This window comes from Saimiri boliviensis, chromosome 8 (genome assembly GCF_048565385.1).
Source record: "Saimiri boliviensis isolate mSaiBol1 chromosome 8, mSaiBol1.pri, whole genome shotgun sequence".
Taxonomy (NCBI): Eukaryota; Metazoa; Chordata; class Mammalia; order Primates; family Cebidae; genus Saimiri; species Saimiri boliviensis.
This window is the reverse complement of record NC_133456.1, coordinates 22,738,619-22,752,087: the sequence shown is the minus strand read 5'-3', so window position 1 is coordinate 22,752,087 and position 13,469 is coordinate 22,738,619.

The following is a 13,469-nucleotide window of genomic DNA, read 5'->3' as shown; positions in this document are numbered from 1 at the left end:
GGCCGGGCGCGGTGGCTCAAGCCTGTAATCCCAGCACTTTGGGAGGCCGAGGCGGGTGGATCACGAGGTCAAGAGATCGAGACCAGCCTGGTCAACATGGTGAAACCCCGTCTCTACTAAAAATACTAAAAATTAGCTGGGCATGGTGGCACGTGCCTGTAATCCCAGCTACTCAGGAGGTTGAGGCAGGAGAATTGCCTGAACCCAGGAGGCGGAGGTTGCGGTGAGCCGAGATCGCGCCATTGCACTCCAGCCTGGGTAACAAGAGAGAAACTCCGCCTCAAAAAAAAAAAAAAAAAAAAAAAAAGACGGGGTTTCACCATGTTGGTCAGGCTGGTCTTGAACTCCCGACCTCAGGTGATCTGCCCGCCTTGGCCTCCAAAATGCTTGGATTACAGGCGTGAGCCACTACACCCAGCCTCCTGTTCTATTCCAAAAAGATACACATCAAGAATGGGAGGAAATCCTTTTGATTTGGGTAGCAAAAGAATAAATTAAAAAAAAAAGAATGGGAGGAAAGAACCTTTAATTTGTTTTCTCAGTTTCCAGATGCTCTATCTTCTTTTTCAAATTATAAAAATTCTCTTTTATTTAAATACAAGCTGACTGGGGCGTCTCTGAAACACATTAGCTCAAGCTTCTGACCTTTGGAAAGCAAATCAGAGACTATGTTGGGAAAGAATTATAATCAGCCTCAGCTGCTGTGAGAGTTGTTTAAGACACAGCGTCTTGCTCAGTTACAGCTCCAGCCCAGGGCCAGCGGGGCACCGGGACATGCTGGTAGCCACTGCGTGCTGGGCACCGGAAGGAGAATCTGCAGCCAGCTGGGACGTGGAAGGAAGCCACAGGACTTCCTTGGCAAGCTCTGCCCAGCCAAACCAGTGCTATCTGCCCTCAAGTTTGTTTTTGCCATGGCTAAACCTGTACTGCAAAGTGAATGTGATCCAAGCACTGCCCTGCAATTTTAAAAAGCCAGGTCAATCCTAGACCTGACATGGTTCAAATCAGCTGGAGCAGGGTGTCTCAGGGGGTGACAGAGACTTGGGCGACTTCTAATTTTGTTTACTGAATATGAAGAAATAGCAAATACAACTTAAAATTTGTGTTATGTATATATAACTTTTTTTTGAGATAGGATCTCAGTCTGTCTTTTGGGCTGGAGTGCAGTGGCACGGTAATAGCTTACTGCAGCCTCAAACTTCTGGGGTCAAGCAATCCTCCTTCTTTAGCCTCCCAAAGTGCTGGGATTATAGGTGTGAGCCACTGTGCCTGGCCAAGTTAGCTTATTTTAAAATAATGTATACATTTTTTAAACCTCTAGCACCTTTTCAATTAAAGCACCTCTACATTTAAAACAACGGAGTTACCCAGTCATAGTGACTCACACCTGTAATCCCAGCACTTTCAGTAGCCAAGGCGGGAGGATCAATTGAAGCCAGGAGTTCAAGACCAGCCTTGGCAACAAAGTGATACCCCATTTCTACAAAAATTGTTTTTTTTTTTAAAAGCCAGGCACAGTGGGGCATGGCTGTAGTCCCAGCTACTGGGAAGGCCCAGACAGAGGTTCACTTGAGCCCATAAGAAGAGATCACACCACTGCACTCCAGTCAGGGTGACAGAATGAGACCCTGCCTTAAAAACAACAACAGGCCGGGCGCGGTGGCTCAAGCCTGTAATCCAGCACTTTGGGAGGCCGAGCCGGGTGGATCACAAGGTCGAGAGATCGAGACCATCTGGTCAACATGGTGAAACCCCGTCTCTACTAAAAATACAAAAAATTAGCTGGGCGTAGTGGCACGTGCCTGTAATCCCAGCTACTCAGGAGGCTGAGGCAGGAGAATTGCCTGAACCCAGGAGGCGGAGGTTGCGGTGAGCCGAGATCGCGCCATTGCACTCCAGCCTGGGTAACAAGAGCGAAACTCCGTCTCAAAACAACAACAACAACAACAACAACAACAAAAACCCCACAAAATACAATCGAGTCAATTGTTAATTTAAAAAAGTATAGTAAACATGCGGAAACATTACATATATATACGTATCTCCTATCTACTCATAGTGTATTTCAGATGTTCTGGTTGGATAAAGAAAGACAAATTCAAGGTAATATGATAAGCATGTTCTTTTAATCCTGCCAGCGTGTCTCTGACTCATGCATACCCTTGTATGGAGAGGAAGCTCTTGGAGAGTGCACAGCCTGGCTACCTGCCCATGGCATGCCCTGCTGTGGGAAAGCCAGAGCAGGGAGTGACTAGAGCCTGCGATTTGGAATCAAAGGACTCAGGGTGGAATTGCAGCTCTGCCATTTCTTGTATCAACTCTGAGCCTATATTATACACTGTAAGATGGAGATAGTAATAAAACCTTTGTTACAGAGTTGTGGGGAAGATTCACCAAGATAACACATGGGAAAGCCCACAGCACACTTTAGCATGTACGTTGCCCAAAAGTTTGCTTCTTTAGACTCTCTTCATGGCTGGATGTGAGGATTATGTTGGATGATGTATGTGAAAACAAACGTTATAATTAGAAATAGGTAACAGGGGTGGGGCACAATGACTCACGCCTGTAATCCCAGGATTTTGGGAGGTCGAGGCGGGTGGATCACCTGAGGTCGAGAGCTCCAGACCAGCCTGACCAACATGGTGAAATCCTGTCTCTACTAAATACAAAAAAATCAGCCAGGCGTGGTGGTGTAGGCCTATAATCTCAGCTACATGGAAGGCTGAGGCAGGAGAATCTCTTGAACCCGGGAGGCAGAGGTTGCAGTGAGCTGAGATCATGCCACTGCACTCCAGCCTGCATGACAGAGCAAGATACTGTCTCAAAAAAAAAAAAAAAAAAAAAAAAAAGATTTATTAGCTTCTCTATGTGCTCATCTCTGTGTTATTTGTGTGTGGCTGGTTGTGTATGTGTGTAGTGGTGGGGGGGCAGGGATGTAGAGGGGTACAGAAGGAGATCATGAAGATTCACTCCTTGAACACTTCCCAAGGCTGTTCCTGTGGTCAGAGATCACGAAGGGCTCTCAGTGCAGCAGCAGTTCAGGTGCGAGAGGTGAACGTCAGCGTTTGGAGGTTTTGAAACCAAGGTCTGTGGGTGCCCAGATAGAGCATGGATGACTGCCCCTGATGACATGGGAAGGCTTCCCAATCCAGGAAGTGGCATTTGAGCTGAGCATCAGTTGTGTTCTAGCAGTTGTTGTTGTTGTTGCTGTTGTTGTTTGAGACGGAGTTTCACTCTTGTTACCCAGGCTGGAGTGCAATGGCGCGATCTCAGCTCACCGCAACCTCTGTCTCCTGGGTTCAAGCAATTCTCCTGCCTCAGCCTCCAGGTGGCTGGGACTACAGGCATGCGCCACCATGCCCAGCTAATTTTTGTATTTTTAGTAGAGACGGGGTTTCACCATGTTGACCAGGATGGTCTCGATCTCTTGACCTCGTGATCCACCCGTCTCGGCCTCCCAAAGTGCTGGGATTACAGGCGTGAGCTATCGTGCCCGGCCTAGCAGTTGTTTTAAAACACAGGGAAGCTGGCAAAGTGATTTGGTTATTTCTCATGTGATGTTCAAGGCCATCCCATGAGGTATCAGTATAGTCATTTTTATATAGCTTGTCATTCATCACACCACTTGTGAAGGACCATCACACCTAGGCTAAAAAGAATGCACTTCAAAAAAAAAAAAAAAAAAAAAGGCCAGGCGCGGTGGCTCACGCCTATAATTCTAGCACTTTGGGAGGCTGAGGTGGGTGGATCACCTGAGGTCAGGAGTTCAAGACCAGCCTGGCCATCTTGGTGAAACCCCATCTTTTAATAAAAAAATAAAATAAAATAAAAAGAGTGTGCTTCTGCAGGCCTCAAAGGCAGCCTCACTGCTGTCTTCATGGCCCCTGAAGTTTGGGGCCAAATTCCCTGTCCCTAGGCCCTAGCAAGGACATACCCAACTTCCCAGATCCCCACTTCCACAACATCACTACTCTTTGGGAAAGAGAGAGAGAGAGAGAGAGAAGAGAGAGATGCAGGTCTGTGTGATCTTTCTTTTTTTTTTTTTTTTTTTTTTTTTTTTGAGACAGAGTTTCGCTCTTGTTACCCAGGCTGGAGTGCAATGGCGCGATCTCGGCTCACCGCAACCTCCGCCTCCTGGGTTCAGGCAATTCTCCTGCCTCAGCCTCCTGAGTAGCTGGGATTACAGGCACGCGCCGCCACGCCCAGCTAGTTTTTTTGTATTTTTAGTAGAGACGGGGTTTCACCATGTTGACCAGGATGGTCTCAATCTCTTGACCTCGTGATCCACCCACCTTGGCCTCCCAAAGTGCTGGGTTTACAGGAGTAAGCCACCGCGCCCAGCCGATTTAGAGGTAATTTCAATACTCCTACATAACCACTATAACATTGTCACATTGAGGAGAATTAGTTATATTTAGACAGACTCTATGAAGAAGGATTTTGGGGAAGGAGATAACTGAGCTATCTGGAATCACAAGAAACTTAGCCAGGGTGCTAGGTCAAATATAGGGTGTGGGAAGGAAAGGGCTTTGTGCTTCCTGAAGGCCAAGACAAATGTGTGAAGTTAGCATCATTCAAAGGTGTGCTTAAAGTCATCTGTGGGAGACCTCAGCTGCCTGGATCTTGAGCACGTGTAATTAACTGCCTTGTGTATTGGCCAGCCCTGGGAAGTCCCCACTGATGAGCAGGGTCAACATGACATGAAAAACAGATGTGAATAGGCCTTTGAGAGATGAAACAAACTATAGCCACAAGTCATCCTAGCAAGCAAGTGGAAAAAGAGAAAAGATTCAGTGCAGACAATTTCTGCTATGAATGAACCCAGGTCTTCCCAGGGGGAGCGCTGGGTGGGGGCGGTTTGCTGAGGAAGGAAATGAGGCTCCAGGCAGGAGGAAATTCTTTTTTGTTTTTTTTTTGTTTTTTGTTTTTTTTTTTGAGACGGAGTTTCGCCCTTGTTACCCAGGCTGGAGTGCAATGGCGCGATCTCGGCTCACCGCAACCTCCGCCTCCTGGGCTCAGGCAATTCTCCTGCCTCAGCCTCCTGAGTAGCTGGGATTACAGGCACGTGCCACCATGCCCAGCTAATTTTTTGCACTTTTAGTAGAGACGGGGTTTCACCATGTTGACCAGGATGGTCTCGATCTCTCGACCTCGTGATCCACCCGCCTCGGCCTCCCAAAGTGCTGGGATTACAGGCTTGAGCCACCGCGCCCGGCTCTTTTTTGTTTTTTTGAAACAGAGTCTCTCTCTGTCACCCAGGCTGGAGTACAGTGGCTCAATCTCGACTCATTACAACCTCTGCCTCCCAGGTTAAAACAATTCTCCTGCCTCAGCCTCCCAAGTAGCTGGTATTACAGGTGCCCATCACTATACACCTGGCTAATTTTTGTATTTTTAGTAGAGACGGGGTTTCCCCATATTGGTCAGGCTGGTCTCGAACTCCTAATCTCAAATGATCCACCCACCTTGGCCTCCCAAAGTGCTGGGATTATAAGCATGAGCAACTGCAAGCCACGGCAGGGGGAAATTCTTTACTGTGTTAAATTAGTAAAGAATGTGCTGGCCAGGCACGGTGGCTCACACCTATAATTCCAGCACTTTGGGAGGCCAAGGCAGGCGGATCATGAGGTCAAGAGATCAAAGTGATCCTGGTCAACATGGTGAAACCCCATCTCTACTAAAAATACAAAACTTAGCTGGGTGTGGTGGTGCGCACCCGTAGTCCCAGCTACTCGGCAGGCTGAGGCAGGAAAATCACTTGAATGCGGGAGGCAGAGGTTGCAGTGAGCCAAGGTCGTGCCACTGCACTCCAGCCTGCACTCCATCTCAAAAAAAAAAAAGAATGCGTGAATATGATACTCTTCCCACCTGTAGCTCTGGCTACAGGGGGTCCTTCCTGTCCTGGAAGGTTTTTGCAGAACATTCTGTGCATTCTATGACTGGGTGAAGGCCACAGCCTGCCTTCTTTTCTTCCAGCCCTCCTGCTCCCTTTCCATTCCCAACAGACTGTTTTTCTTTATCTGAGTCCCTAAATTTCCTTACCTGTAAAACAGAGATGGTGGTGGTGTCTGCCTGCAGGGCAGTTCTCAGACAGGGCTGTGTGGGATGGCAAGGGGGGATGTGCCTGGCACAGAGTCAGGCTCAGTGAAACAGGCCCTAGGTGAATGGTGCCTGACAATTTCCTAGGGATCTCCACCCTTGCCAATTGTCTTAGGCTGAGTCTAGCCACTTGGAGATCCATTTGGGAGACTGGTGGCTTTTGGGAGGGAGAAGCCAGGGTATTTCTTCCTTTCTCCCTCTGCCTGGATGGGACAGCAGCTAATTCTCCTCTGAATTCTGATTCCCAGTAGGACAGCCCCTCTCTCTGTGGCTGCAGTACCTATCAGGTGTCCCCTATCACAGCCTGGGTTCCCACAGATGGCTCCAGCCCTTGGACTCCAGTCTGCCTCTAGGAGATAGGAGGCTTCCTGTCCTTCCTATTGCTGATCTCCGAGTTCCCTCACTGCTTCCTGCTTGGCTTCCTATCTCCTCAATTCCTATGTAACAATTCCTTGTACTGAATTCTGTCTGCTTCTGCCTGGGCTCTGGCTGATACACATCGTAATTGTTCAGACCAAGCTAGGCAGTACAGAGATGACTCAGAAGGCTTTTGATGCTCAAATCCTGCACATTCCAAAGACCAGCTCCTGGGAGATAACCTATAAACAGTTGAAATATCCTGCCTGATATAGTGGCTTTGCATACCTGGGGCCTTGGGCCCTGCCAGATAGTTGGTGCTAAAAATGTGCTTTGGGGTGAATGCCCGTTTCTGTTTGCCTGGGGCCTTGGGCTCTGGGCCACACTGAGTTTGATGCAGTTGCAGGGCCATGCTGGAGACTAAGATCAAGCAGATGAGTGCTCCATGCCCCTGTGACTGACCCTCAATAAAAATCCTACACACTGAGGTTTGGGTGAGCTTCCCTGTTGGCAACAATCCCTGCAGGCTGCCACACATCCTTATAGGAGAAGGAAGCACGGTCCCTACACCTCTTCCAGTAAGGCCAAGTGGAAACTCACACCTTCTCTCTCCTGAATTCTGCCCTAGGCACGTTTTCCTGTGCTGATTTTAATCTATATTCTTTTGCTGTAATAAACTATAACCGTGAGTACAGCAGCTTTACTGAGTCCTGTGAGTCCTCCTGGCAAATCACCGAACCTGGGACCTCCACACACTAGTTAAAAAGGACATTTTGATCAACCAGGTGTGGTGGCCCATGCCTGTAATCCCAGCACTTTGGGAGGCTGAGGCAGGTGGATCACGAGGTCAGGAGTTTGAGACCAGCCTGACCAACATGATGAAACCCTTTCTCTACTAAAAATACAAAAATTAGCTAGGTGTGGTGGTGCTCCCCTCTATTCCCAGCTACTCAGGAGGCTGAGGAAGGAGAATCACCTGAAGCCGGAAGGCGGAGGTTGCAGTGAGCCACGATGAGACCACTGCACTCCAGCCTGGGTGACAGAATGAGACTCGGTCTCAAAAAAAAAAAAAAAAAGGGACACTTTTTTCTTTTATAAACAAAACATCAGGAGTTCCCAGAACTTAAGTAACTTACCTGAACTGAATGCAGGTTGTGACTTTGAAGCCCTGTCTCTTGCCTTCCTGTCCACTGACTCCCACAAGGATAGGCCAGGTAGTGGGAATGTGGAAGCAGAAGACCACATGACTGAGAATTTAAAGTACAGTCATGTGTCACTTAACCTTGGGGTATGTTCTAAGAAATACCAGCTTGGGCAATTCTGCTGTGTGCACATCACAGAGTACACATACACAAACCTAGCTGGTAGAGCCTACTGCACACCTAGGCTCTATGGAACAGCCTATTGCTCCCAGGCTACAAATCCATACAGCATGTGGCTGTACTGAGTACTTTAGGCAACTGTAACAAAATGATAAGTATTTGTGTATCAGAATACATCTACACACAGAAAAGGTACAGTAAAAATAAAGTATAAAAGATAAAAATGGGGCTGAGCCCAGTGGCTCACACCTGTAATCCCAGCACTTTGGGAGGCCTAGATGGGCAGATAACTTGAGGTCAAGAGTTCGTGACCAGCCTGGCCAACATGTTAAAACCCCATCTCTAGTAAAAATCCAAAAATTAGATGGCCTTGGTGGTGTATGCCTGTAATCCCAGCTACTTGGGAGGCTGAGGCAGGAGAATCACTTGAACCCAGGAGATGGAGGTTGCAGTGAGCTGAGATCACCCCACTGCACTCCAGCCTGGGCAACAGAGTGAGAATCCGACTCAATTTAAAAAAAAAAAAAGATAAAAATGATGCATCGGTATAGAGCACTTACTGTGCATGGAGCTTGTGGGATTGGAAGGTGCCCTGGGTGAGTCACTGAATGAATGGTGACAGAACGTGAAGGCCTAGGGCATGACTGCGCTCTACTGCAGACTTCATAAACGTCGTATACTGAGGCTGCACAAACTTACGAAACATATTTTTCTTTTCTTAGTCGTAAATTATGCTTAGCTTATTATAACTTTTTTACTTTATAAACTTTTAAATGTTTTTTAACTTTTTGGCTCTTTTTAATAACACTTAGTTTAAGACAAACACATTGGGCCAGGCACGGTGGCTCACGTCTGTAATCCCAGCACTTTCGGAGGCCGAGGTGGGCGGATCACAAGGTCGGGAGTTTAAGACCAGTCTGGCTAACATAGTGCAACGCTGCCTCTACTAAAAATACAAAAAATTAGCTGTGCATGGTGGTGCATGCCTGTAATCCTAGCTACTGAGGAGGATGAGGCAGGAGAATTGCTTGAACCCAGGAAGTAGAGGCTGTAGTGAGTCGAGATTGTGCCACTGCACTCTGGCCTGGGCAACAGAGTGAGACTTTGTCCTAAAAAAAAAAAAAAAGAAAAGAAAAAAAAGGCTGGGCTCGGTGGCTCACGCCTGTAATCCTAGCACTTTGGGAAGCCGAGGTGGGTGGATCACCTGAGGTCAGGCGTTCAAGACCAGCCTGGCCATCATGGTGAAACCTCATCTTAAAAAAAAAAAAAAAAAGACAAACACATTGTACAGTTGTACAAAATTGTTTTCTTTTCCTATTTTTTTTGTAGACATGGGGTCTCTCTACGTTGCCCAATTTCTTTCTTTATGTCCCTATTCTATAAGCCTTTTTCTATTTTTTTCCTTTTTAAACTTTTTCGTTAAAAACTAAGTCACAACACACACATTAGCCATGACCCACAAAGTGTCAGTATCATCAATACCTCTGTCTTCTACCTCCATATCTTGTCTGACTTGAAGGTCTTCAGAGGCGGTAAGCATGGAGCTGTCCTCTCCTAGACACCTCCTGAAGGACCCGCCTGAGGCTGTTCTATAGTTAACCTTTGTTTTTAATAAGCAGAAGAAGGCCAGACTCGGAGGTGCATGCCTGTGATCCCAGCATTTTGGGAGGCTGAGGCAGGCAGATCGCTTGAGGCCAGAAGTTCACAACCAGTCTGGACAACATGGCGAAACCTCGTCTCTACAAAAAATAGAAAAATTAGCTAGGTGTGGTGGTGTGTGTCTGTAATCCCAGCTACTCAGGTGGCTGAGGCATGAAAATCCCCTAAACCCAGAAGGCAGAGGTTGCAGTGAGCCAAGATCGTGCCACTGCACTCCAGCCTGGGTGACAAAGTGAGGCTCTGTCTCAAAAAAAAAAAGTGTGAAGGGTTCCAATGTCTTTATATCCTCACTAACAATTGCTATCTCCTGTTTCTTGGAAGTGGCCATCTAATGGGCATGAGGTAGCATCTCATTAAATGTCTGGGGTTTTTGTTGGGTTTTATTTTTAATTTAATTTTATTTATTTATTTATTTATTTTGAGGCAGGGAATGTCTGTCTCCCAGGCTGGAGTACAGTTGTACAATCAGAGCTCACTGCAGCCTCTACCACCTGGGCTCAAGCGATTCTCCTGCCTCAGCTTCTCAAGTAGCTGGGACCACAGGCATGAACCACCCTGGCCAGCTAATTTTTTTACATTTTTTTTTTTTAAAGATGGGGTCTCACTATGTTGCCCAGCCTGCTCTCAAACTCCTGGGCTCAAGCGATTCTCCCTCCCATCTTGTCTCCACAAGCACTGAGATTATAGGCGTGAGCCACCACACCCAGCCCCAGCTTTCTCTTTGTGATGACTCCGGGGGAACTTTGTTTCACTTCTCTTGCTCAACCTTTCAGCAATATTGGAAACCAATGACCACTCCCTTCTTGGAGCTCACCAAAGGAAATAGTATATTACTTATCTATTGCTACTTAAAAGTGATCTCAAAACTTAGCTGCTTAAAACAATACATGGTTGGGCGCCCGTGGCTTGGGCCCATAATCCCAGCATTTTCAGGGGCCAAGGTGGGAGGACCAATTGAGCCAAGAATTTGTGACCAGCCAGAGCAACATAGCAAGACCCCATCTCTACAAAAAATACAAAAATTAGCCAGCTATGGTGGTGTGCACCTGTGGTCCCAGCTACTCAGGAGGCTAGGGTGGGAGGACAGCTTAAGCCTAGGGGTTCGAGGTTGCTGTGAGCCATGATTGAGTCACTGCACTCCAGCCCGGGTGACAGATCTAGACCTTATTTCAATAAGTAAATGAATAAGATAAAATAAAAAAGAGAAGGCTGGGGACATTGGGCAGAGCAGATCCCAGTGAAGACGTGGGGATAGTGGCTGGCCTGGAAGAGAAGAGGCAGGGCAGGGAGTGAGTAAGGGCCACCCTTTTTAAGGAGCCATCTCTAGAATTTTTATGGGTTGTCTATATTCTTTCCTGAAGGAGAGAGAAATGAGGAATAGGAGATGGTGAGAGAGAGGGTTTTGTTTTATTTTTATTTTATTTTTTATTTTTTTCTTTTAAAATTAAGTCTGTTTACTACATTTTTATTTTTATGATGGGAAGGAAACACCTCTGGGCTGGATGGCTTCAGAGCTTGCACATTACCCAGGATGCATTGCGAGCTTGCCTAGTTCTGAAGCAAAATAGAGACTAACATAAACGAGCAACATCCTGATATTTTTTCCTGACGACTACTTTGAGTCTTTTTAAGGGAGTAAATATCAAATATTTAATCATTTCAAGTATCTCCCTCCCTTCCTTGCTCTCCTGTCTTGGTGCCCCTGCTTGGCTGGAGGGTAAATGCTTGTTTACTGTGTTTCTTAGGCAATCCAGCTCTGTGTCCTTCCTCCCCTACCCACCTACTCCTGTTTAGGGCTCTTCCAGCCAAGCACACGTATAGTGGGTCCCCAGTGACATGTTTTGCATGAGAAAACAATCACCTGATGGCTGCAGTTCCTGGGGTCTTCTAAGCGCAAGGCGCTTCCCAAACTGGTCCATAAACACCCTCCAGGAAGCTGATGGAATGGACTGAGGGCAAGGCGCAGTGAAGGGGGCAGTCCTTGCACATCAAATGCACATTGCTTTATTCACACAATGCGATTTGTGTACACTCCATGATATCAGGCAGATTTTAGCTGTTATGGAAAGGCAGACTTGTTCCAGGAGATTTTGACTGCAAAATGTATGGACCCAGGTATAACCAATGTTTACTGTGCCCATGTATGATGAGTTGAACAAGGAAGTGCCACCGACGGGTTGAGGGAGGTAGGCGTAGGCCTGGGAGATCTCAACACAGTCACTCCCTTTTGGTTTTTTGGACTGTCATTATTCTCAGTCTGCTAGTGGGTGGAGATGTTCCAAACCCTTCCTGTTCATTGTCACCAGCTCCTGGTGAGTCACTAATAGCTTTTCCACCACACCAGCCCTCCAGTCGTGGAGGGTGGGGAGAGCTTGCAGATGGTTGCTTCTCCTACTCTATACTGGTAGGAAAGCTGCTTGTAGGCACCTTGAAGCTTTGCTGCAGGCCTCTTCAGCTTACAGTCACACACTCGGAAGAGCAGGATGGGTGTTAATTTTGTTGCTTCAGAACTTAGGATCCATTAGAAGCTGGGTAGGTAGTGCCCTCAGACCTCTAGCCCAGGGCACTTTCAACTTTATCACATGAAAAGAAACTCGGACAGGCACGGTGGCTCACCCAGGCTGGGGTGCAACGGCGAGATCTTGGCTCACTGAAACCTCTGCCTCCCAGGTTCAAGTGATTCTCCTGCCTTAGACTCCCAAGAAGCTGGGATTACAGGTGTGTGCCACCATGCCCAGCTAATTTTTGTATTTTTAGTAGAGACTGGGTTTTACCATGTTGGTCAGGCCGGAGCTGAACTCCTGACCTCGAGTGATCCACTCTCCTCGGCCTCCCAACATGCTGGGATTGCAGGAGTGAGCCACTGCACCTGGCCAATTTTTAAATTTTTTATATGAATGAGTTCTACCATCTTGCCTAGACTGGTCTTGAACTCCTGGGCTCAAGTGATCCTCCTGCCTTGGCCTCACAAAGTGCTGAGATTATAGGTGTGAGCCACTGCGGCCAGCCTGGAATTTCTTATTGCAGAAAAAGAATAAACCTGGAGTTGCTCAGACCAGGGGGCTGGAATCTTGGTTCTGGCATTCATTCAATTAACTGATATGTACTGAGTGAGTACCTATTTTGTGCCATTCTCTCGGAATATGGCAGACAAGGAACTTAAATTCCAAAGGAAAAGAGAAGATGATAAAAAAACAAGTGCTAGGCCGGGCGCGGTGGCTCAAGCCTGTAATCCCAGCACTTTGGGAGGCCGAGGCGGGTGGATCACAAGGTCAAGAGATCGAGACCATCCTGGTCAACATGGTGAAACTCCGTCTCTACTAAAAATGCAAAACATTAGCTGGGCATGGTGGCGCGTGCCTGTAATCCCAGCTACCTGGGAGGCTGAGGCAGGAGAATTGCCTGAACCCGGAAGGCGGAGGTTGTGGTGAGCCGAGATCGTGCCATTGCACTCCAGCCGGGGTAACAAGAGCGAAACTCAGTCTCAAAAATAAATAAATAAATAAATAAAACAAAAATTAAAAAAAAACAAGTGCTAACTTTGGGAGGCCAAGGCAGGCAGATTATCTGAGGTCGGGAGTTTGAGAGCAGCCTGACCAACATGGAGAAACCCCGTCTCTATTTAAAATACAAAATTAGCTGGGCATGGTGGCACTTGCCTGTAATCCCAGCTACTCAGGAGGCTGAGACAGGAGAATCGCTTGAATCTGGGAAGCAGAGGTTGCGGTGAGCCAAGACTGTGCCATTACACTCCATCCTGGGCAAGAGTGAAACGTGTCAACAAACAAACAGGCTGGGCACGGTGGCTCATGCCTGTAATCCCAGCACTTTGGGAGGCCAAGGCAGGCGGATCACGAGGTCAGGAGTTCGAGACCAGCCTGACCAACATGTCGAACCCTGTCTCTACTAAAAATACAAAAATTAGCTGAGCGTGGTGGCACATACCTGTAATCCCAGCTACTCAGGAGCCTGAGGCAGGAGAATCACTTGAACCTGCGAGGTGGAAGTTGCAGTGAGCTGAGATCACGT